This window comes from Herpailurus yagouaroundi, unplaced genomic scaffold (genome assembly GCF_014898765.1).
Source record: "Herpailurus yagouaroundi ecotype Mexico unplaced genomic scaffold, PumYag 403, whole genome shotgun sequence".
In the NCBI taxonomy this organism is placed as follows: Eukaryota; Metazoa; Chordata; class Mammalia; order Carnivora; family Felidae; genus Herpailurus; species Herpailurus yagouaroundi.
In genome coordinates this window covers 299065-308433 of record NW_024412620.1, presented here as the reverse complement: position 1 = coordinate 308433, position 9369 = coordinate 299065, and the positions used below count along the sequence as shown (strand labels likewise).

The window sequence follows — 9369 nt, the reverse complement described above, 5'->3', positions numbered from 1 at the left end:
GTCAAATTGATTCCCATACAACACCCAGTGCTCATCCCAAAAGGTGCCCTCCTCAATACCCATCACCCACCCTCCCCTCCCTCCCACCCCCCATCAACCCTCAGTTTGTTCTCAGTTTTTAAGAGTCTCTTATGCTTTGGCTCCCTCCCTCTCTAACCATTTTTTTCCCTTCCCCTCCCCCATGGGTTCCTGTTAAGTTTCTCAGGATCCACATAAGAGTGAACACATATGGTATCTGTCTTTCTCTGTATGACTTATTTCACTTAGCATCACACTCTCCAGTTCTATCCAGATGGCTACAAAGGTATGGCATTGTTTTAAACACTGCTTTTACTTCTTTACGCCTCACAAAAGCCCTGTGAGGTAGGTGTCTTTGAAATTAAGTATTCCCCATTTTAGAGATGAGGAAACAGGCGTGAAGATGTTGAATGACTTGCCCAAGGCAGTGTAGCTGGTGGAGCCAGTATTTGAGCCTGAATCTACACTTTTAGCCACAGCAATGTATACTCCCACTCACACTGGTGGACGATATAGATACGTGTTCAATGCATTAATGAATTCTTATGCTGAGCATCCTGGTTACTTTTAGGTCTTGCCCTCATGCAACTCTTTTGTTAAAGTTGATTATACAGGAATAGATTGTGAGTTCGAGCCCCACGTGAGGTTCTACGCTGACAGCTTGGAGCCTGGAGCCTGCTTCAAATCCTGTGTCTCCTTCTCTCTCTGCCCTTCCTCCCTCTCGCACTCTCTCTCTCTCTCTTTCTCTCTCAAAAATAAACATTAATTTTTTTTAAATAAACTATGAGGAATTTCAAAATTGAAAAATAAAGTAATCCTGCTGTATTTATGTACAGTGAGGGTGGTTTCACATACTATACTGGATTTTTGTGAGAATACATACCATTGCAATATTTAACTAAGCATCTGTCACATAATAGATGTTCAATAAATATTTCTGCTCTCTCTTTCCATAAAAAAGACCCAGGAAATTATAAACTATACAAAATAGAAATATATGATTCACTTAGGAAATTAGTACATTTTATTACTATTTTCTTACAAGTAGATATTTATCTTATCCTTAGCTCTGTTCAATGCTAAAGAATATGGGTTTCACGTATTCAGCAACATAAGACATCTGTACTTCAGCGTGACCTTGAACGTTCTGCCACACAGTATTGCCAAAAGCTCAAAAACTCAGCTGTAAAGAAACATATTTAGGGGAATTGCCTGTCGGAAAAATTCCATAATTATTCCAAATCAGTTTATCTCATACCTTAAGCTAGATAATCAGAGATCCACACTCTTCAACCCTCTTGGACACGTGTCCTTATAGAATTAAAGTACTTGTTTTCCTTCAGCTTATATTTGTGGACAATATAAATAACAGTACAGTAAAAATCTTTTTTTTTTAAGAGTTAACTTTGTTCAGGTATGACTTACATAGAATGTACACGTTCTAATCGTGCAATCTGATGAGTTTTGAGACACGTATAAACATGTGAAGCTAACATTGCAGTCAAGACATAGAACACTTACTTAGCCCCAGACATTCCTCCATGCTTCTCCAGAGTCATTTTCCTCTGCCCACTGCCCTGATCTGCTGCCCGATAGTACAGGTGAGTTTTGTCTTTTCCGTAATTTTAGGTAAATAGGATCATATATATGCATCTTTTTCGTGTCATGTTTTTTTGTTTTTTAATTTCACTTAGCAAGATATTTTTGAGATCCAGTCATATTACTGGATGTGTCAAAGGTTGTTTCTTTTTTACTGCTAAGTCATATTCCATTGCATGTATATACCACATCCGTTCACCAGTTGGTGGGCATTTGAGTAGTTTGTAGTTTCTGACTATTACAAATGACACTCTCTAGAACATTTGTGTAGAAATCTTCATGTGAGCCTATGTTGATAATTCTTTGTTTAAATACTTAGGAATGAAATTGCTGGCTTTGGATTCTAACTCAAGCAGTGCAACTATACAAAGACATTTATAAGAAAGGAAAGAGACCGAATGGACTACTATATCTTGTGTAAAAACAGGGAGCAAATATAAACATGTACATCTATTTATATCCATTAAAAAAAGAACGATGAAATGATAGACCAAATAGTAATAAAACTGATTATCTACGGATGTAGAGACTGAAAGTAGGAAGCCAGAGTTCTCTGTACTTTGTTTTATAGCTTTGGATATGGAGCTGCTTACTGTTTTATGGAGTTAAAATCAAATCAAATCAAATCAAAACCAAAAATCTTCCCCAAACCAAAATCCACTGTAGCAAATTAACCTAACTATAGAGCAAGTTGCTGGAATAACTACACATAAAATAATTATTTCAAGCTATTTTAAAACAGTGTTTTAATTGTACAAACCTAAGACAAAAGAAAAAGAAAAACCCAAGAAGTCTCAAACTGCACTCAGAGGGCTTAGGGTTAGTGGTAGTGTTGATACTATTATTTTGGGAAAATACATATCATGATTAAACAAATAATTATTGAGATATTTTTAGGAATCATGATTTTTCAGAGAAACAAGATCAGTTTTAAGATACAGTTTTTAAGTGAAATCTCTATAATTCTTAATACAAATTGACAATATTGGAATGAATTCAGGATTTATTTTATCTTTATCAAAAAAAATGTAATTCTTATTTCTGTCCATTGAAGACCTATAATTTGTAACAAAATCATAGCAGTAAATGTCTCTAATGCAGAGATTGTGATCCTTATAATGGTTTCACATGAAAGCAAACCAGGTATTCCTGGAAAAATGGCTGATTCCAAACCAGGAACAGGTAGTACACAACATAAGCCTCCTCAATAGCAAAGAAGCTGTCAAAAACTATTGGGATAGTGCAAAACAAAACAATGCAAAACAAAAGACACATAGCCAACTGGAAGGGACTCTTACTGGCCAAAGATGGGTAATTTCATCACCAAGAAGAAAAATACCAACTTTTTGATACTAAGAAGATCAAGTAAAATATATAAAAGTGTATGAATTCATAATAATTCTCAAAAACAAAACAAAACCTGATTGATCAAGTAGAGTGTTTTCTAGGATAACGAGTTATAGGGTAAACGTGATAAATAAAGGGAAAGTTTCAAGCATTTATACTACCTTTCTCTTGGGCTGTTTTTCAGTATCAATAATAAGAAGAGAAAGTTCTTATTTATAAAAGAATTGCAGCTAAAATAAAAAATAGAGCACTCAAAATGGAGTACTCAGACAATAGAAACATCCCAATGGGATACAATATATACTACACAGAATAATCTTTGAAGTCATTTTTGCCAGAAAGTTCAACCTGAATCTAATCAGGTTTTTAAATATAATGAGTAGTTTACAAGCAACACAGGGACTAATGAAACACGTTAAACAATACCTTGAGGACATAATCAGCCAAATTCAGAACGTGGGAATTACCATGGGACAAATGAACCACTTTTTTTCAACAAATAATCATGAATTCAAATGGTATGTTATAGGCTGAAGAGGCATATCAATACAATGTGTGGATTGGGATCCAAACAAACCAAGTGTTAAAAGACATTTTTGAGAAATTGGAGATGAAGTTTGTGCATGAGATTACAATAAGAAATTAGTATAATTTGGGAAGGGGTTGAAAATCGCATTGATAAATGGCACTGTTAAAGATAAAAAAATAGATGAAGTAAATAAGGCTAACATGTTAACAGTTGTTAAATTCAGGTGACAAGTGTTTTGCATATACTGTGTTTAATACATTGTGTTTCTTACTTTTCCATATTTTAAAAATTTGTTGTAATAGAAGTCTAAAAAAATAGAAAATTGTTCTATGTATCTACATTTATATTCATTTAACAATTATAGATTAAAGCTACAACAACATCATTGGAAGGATTTAAATTGGTAAGGATTAATAAAACAATAATGTTCAGTGTTGGTAAGTATGCTGCAAGATGGACATTCTCTCTCTTACGCTGTTCATGAAGTCTAAATTTAATTGTAAACAAGCAAAACTTCTGGAAAGCAATTAGGAAATACAAGTCTTAAAAATGTTTATGTGTTCTGTGTGAATAATTACTAAGACATGCTTTTATTCATTATTCATTTCGTTAGTTCCATATAGTCACATGCAGGATTAGAGTAACACTTTACTGAATCAAATTACATTAATGTAAAATCTGCAATGTTTCAAATACGCTACACAAAATGCACTATTCCTCTGCCTATACGGGTTTAATAAATTAAGCTATGGTCTAAATATGACAAGTCTTACTTAATTTTAAAGGCAAATAAGCTTAAACAAGCAGTTTCTTTTTTTAATAGTTAAAATGTTAACATCAAATGATTCTTTCTTATTTATGCACTTAGAATTTAATACTATAATTAATTCTTTTTTGTGTCAGAATAAATGTATTTGAACCTAGGGAATTTTAATTTTCATTTTATTTGTATCTTTTCAAACACTCATAATGCACAATTAGAAAAAATTTAATATTTTCAGGAAAATTTGCTTTTCTTAAGGAATGTTGGATAGGAAGGTACTGTTTGTTACATATATCCAATATTCCGTATTTTTTTTTTTTAATCTGGCTTTCTGGTACTCAGATCCAATTATTCTTGTATTAGGATTTTATTTAAAAATAAGGCAGAAGAGAAAGCTATATTGCTTTTATTTCTCGAATTGCAATAAGAAATGTTGACTTTGCCCTGTGGCATTGTTAAGAGAATTCTCACCATCTCAACGTACAGTAACATAAACAGGTAACTTTTATTTGTTTCACATTGTGATTTGAATTCTGTATCATTTCTATATTCAAAATATTTTTATTACAATTGGATTTTGGGTCTTTCTCTTCTCTGTATTCTATTTTCTCTTCCTGATCTTCCTTCTTACATTTTCCTCAGTGGTAACAGGAGATGGTTCACCAGGGAGAGAAGTTATTCTGTTCATTAAGTAACCTCAGAAACAGAGACAGAAAAAGTTTTCTTTCTGTTTCAGACAGGAAAATTTCATTCTGCCTTGGGTAAATAAAAATTGAACCCTGTGACCTCAGTGTGCTTTCAATTTAAAGCTTTGAATAATTTTCTAACTAAAAGACTCATTTTCTGAAAATAAGTGTTTGTAATTAAAAAAAAAAAAATAAGTGTCTGTAGGAACCATAATAGCCTTAACAAACATTTCCACACTCAAGGGTTGGAAGATTCTCATGGATTGAGTGTATTATCCTTTGACTTACAGTATTTTAAAAAAGTATTATGAAAAGACAACATAATATTCATATAGCTACTCTAGAGACAGCTTTCCTGTAGAAAGAAAATAGTTTCTTTTTCTTAAGGCCTAAAAATAACATTATATATAAACAATAAACATTATGCTCTGGCAGTCACATCCAATTAGAAATGTCACCATATTTTGGTGAGGTACGCAACAAAGAATGCAGGTTTGCATGAGTAATTCACCTGCCTCCTGCAAGCACTATAAACTTCCTGGGACATCTTGCATGTGTATAACTTTGTCTACATTTTCCCTTCAACATCCTTTTTGGAAACTAAGCCTGAAGGAACTAAATTTTAGAGATGGACTGTGTGCAAGTCACCAGAGCCGGGAGGAAATTAAACCCATTCTGAAGTCCCAGCCACAAGATGGTGAGGTGAGTCTCAGAAATCCATAGGTCAGGCTGGTGATCTCGTGCCTTTGGGCCTTGAGACAAATTTAGAAATATGAGAACTTTGAGGAATGCTGATCTAGTGTCTCTCTCCCAACTCCAAATTTCAAAAAAGAGAAAAGTGACATTCTAAATGCTATCTGCAGTGTTTGCAAAGAAGCAGTTATCTGCTTTACTTTAGTTTGACTTTGTGACTCTTCACTTCTGCATGAAGACCCCCTCCCGTCCCCTTAAAGAGACTTTTCTCCATCTTCACGCCCACCATGTTCTTCCCACCGCCTCACCCACTGCCTGAACTCTTCCTTTTGCTAACAGTACATTCCAGTCTTCTAGAAATTTCTCCAAGATGAAAACGGACATAAAAGTAAGTCAGTTGAACGCAAATCATGTTTCCTTTTTTTTTTTCTTTTTAGATAGGGTTGCTATGCTTAAGAATAGGAAAATACTCTAGAATACTATGTTTCTATGCTTAGATAATGTGTTTAGATGTTTGGGTAGATAAGTTAGAGAAATATAAACTAAATGATAGTTAAATTTGCCATTTGTTGAACACTGTACCAGAAAAATTGTTGATTAACAGATTTATATAAAATTAGGGAAACCTTCCCTAACATTGCTAAAATCCTATATTCATTTAGCTATGGTCAATACTTTTATTAATGACTTCAGTAGAGATAGAATACTTCTTACATAGTATATTAAGCACTTGTTATCTATCAACTAATCCTCATTCAACCCCAAGAGGTAGATGTTATTATTAGACATTATTATTTCATACATTTATAGATAAATTCTGCCATTTGTATATGCTTTTATCCACTATTAGAGCATCCTTTAGAAAATCGTGGTTGTCAATTATAAGGAAGATGAACAACTGGGAGTAAGCGTTGCTGGTTTGTGGGTGTAAAGACTTGCCAGGGGAACTTGGCAGAGGACTTTTCTCCCTATCAGAAATAACTCAGCTCACCTGGCTATCTATGCATGTGAACATTTTCTCTCTCATTTCACATGTGTCCCTCGAAGGGATATGCACGATTGAAGTATTAAATGCTTGCTCCACCATAAATCACCAAAACAATCTGTGATAGGGTAAAGCTGGATTTATTTTTTGCTCGGTAAGAGAGACTATTGCCTGGGCAGAGAAAACATCAGAACTATCTCAGAGAGGGGAAGGTAAAATTGGGGCATTTATTGCGATGTTGAAATCTGGTTTGAGGCAGATTTTCTGTGCAGAGGCTTAGTTACAACTGTGTAGGGAATGTACCATAATAGCTCATGATTAGTGGACATAACTAGAGAAAGATTTTGAGGTAAAGAGCTTTGGGATGTAAGCTGTCATTGATGCTTTCTATGGAAAAATTGATGCATTTTTAGGAAGCTTGTGGGATCAGCAAAGGAGTTATCTGCAACTTATCTTTCTTAGCAAGGGATCCCTAGAGGCTTAAAGTTATGTTGATGTAGACACTGGGAGAGTCGAGTCATGTTGATATATACAGTAAGCTGTATAGATGGCCTTTATTCTGACACTCAACTTCCAATAATATATTAAATGAAGGAACGAAATTTTCTTTTTTAAATTCTTAGGTTTGATTGAAAGTTATAAAGTAAAATGTAACCAAAGGCAACATTAAGTGAGCCATACAAATATAAAATGAAGATGATCTGACTTAATAGTAATTCATTTGTTGAAGTTGGATAGGGGAGAACCCACGTAAAAATCAAAATCTTCATTTGACTCTAACTCATAAAATCAGCAATGTGTGATGTTTCCATAGGGACTAATACATCTTGAGGTGGGCGAATGAGGTATATTATATGACATGCAAAGTAATAGCCCAGCATTCATCTGACTCAACTTATCCATTCATCTGGCCGTCCATCCATCCATCCATCCATCCAATAATTAATTAATTATTTGAGCACACCGTGTTTCCTGGCAATCTATAGTTCTCTGGAACTGGATGTGAGGAAAGGGAGTAGCCAAGGTAGTTCAGGTTCCTTGAATCTTCAAACAAGTAGTCCCATTCTTTTCTTTGTCAAAAGGCATGTGCAATAAACCCAATTTGGAAGTAATTTCCTTGGAGCTTATATGTTCCACTTCATGTAAAAGGATGTCTTTTCTTGCTTGGGGCAACAATTTAAAATGGCTACTTTGCGTAGGCTAGAAATCTACTGCAGTGATAATGGGAAATTAAAAGAAAGCAAAAGACAATGTAGGGCCTACTTTTGTGTTTGATCATCATTGATAATCATTTAACCATGAGATTCAGGTCCTGTGTTCAATTAAACTCTGAGCTCCTTGAGGACATGGGCTAGTTCTCACTTATTATCTGTGACTGTATCTTGTATAGGCTTAACATATCTCAGATGTTCAATAAATAGTCTTTGGTTGACTGAAACTGTGGTAAATGAGGTCACTGTGGTAAACTGAGAGTAATCTTTCCGAGTATAATTATTTTACTGAGACCGAGAGATTTGTAAACAGCGATGTCCTAGAGTGTGATAAAAGAATGAATGTGTATGGTGCATGTAACAGGAAGCACTTAATCTCTGCTTAGAGATGGGTGGGGTTTGACATAGCAGCAGGCATTGATGGGGCTCAGCACACACTACTGCAACTTATAGCCTCTTGGCATATTGGATATCTTAACATGAAAGAATTTGAGAGAACAGCGGAAGCAGGAAGATCATTCTGACCTCCTCTCTCGCCCCTTTCTTCCCTGAAACAGGTCATAAAACTCTCATGTGAAAGGACCATCCCTGTATCAAGAGGAGAGAAGACACTTTTATCACCAGAGACAGGGAATTTGGGGTCTGAGAAATCTGTATAAACAAGCCTTATTAAACTTACCCTTATCTTCCTGGTTACTTCTTCACCATTAACTACCCCTAACCTAAACTCCTTTGTCGTGTCAATTCTTCACAAATGTAATATTTCTTTGTCTAAAAGTTGCAAAAACTTCCTGCTCTGGTCACTTCTTTGGATACTTATTGTCTTGTAAAGTCTCATATGGACATGTGAAAATTCACTAAAATTTGTATGCTTTTCTCTTGTTAATCTGTTTTGGTTGGTTTAATTTTCAGACGCAACCTGGGAGCCTAAGAGGGTCAAGGAAAATGTTTTCCTCCCCTATAGGATTTTCCAGACCAAGAAGCAGAGGAAAACTGTGGAGAAAAGTCATACATAAAACAGCATAACATGTTCAAGATTCAGCAAGTTGTTTTGCTGGAGCATAGGCTGTATGTAGCAGAGGCAGCAGAGAAGACTGGGGATTTAAGCAGGAAGCAGCTTGTCAGTGGCCATGATGTCATAGTCAGGAGTTGGGACTTGCTCTCATATGCACTAGGGGCACTATCTAGGCAGAGGTGTTAAAAGATAATTTTCAAAAAAAGAATAAAATCATGACTCTTGTACAGGTATAAAAATGAACACATGTTAAGAATTTACTTAAATCATGAGGGAACCAGGCAGATGTTAAAACTGATTCATAAATGGAGTCCAAAAAGCACAAATTTATATGGAGTAAAGGAATGTTGGAATCAATGCATAACAGAGATAAACTGTGCTTTTCCACAATGAAGAAGGGAAATCAACTGAGTCACTACCAGACGGGCCAGAATTTGTATATCTATCCATTATCTAAAACTTACAATGCTTAAAAGTAATTTAAAGATAATAGAAAATTAGAATCAACTAATGTAGACTGTGT

At 34.8% G+C, this 9369-nt stretch overlaps 1 long non-coding RNA gene across 1 annotated transcript; it reads left to right on the top strand.

Moving 5' to 3' along the window:
* The first annotated feature begins 5790 nt into the window (after positions 1–5790).
* On the top strand, positions 5791–8717 carry LOC121022413 (uncharacterized). The gene is made up of 2 exons (XR_005786933.1): positions 5791–6023; positions 8389–8717. It is a non-coding gene; the product is annotated as an uncharacterized LOC121022413 (long non-coding RNA).
* The last annotated feature ends 652 nt before the right edge of the window (positions 8718–9369 follow it).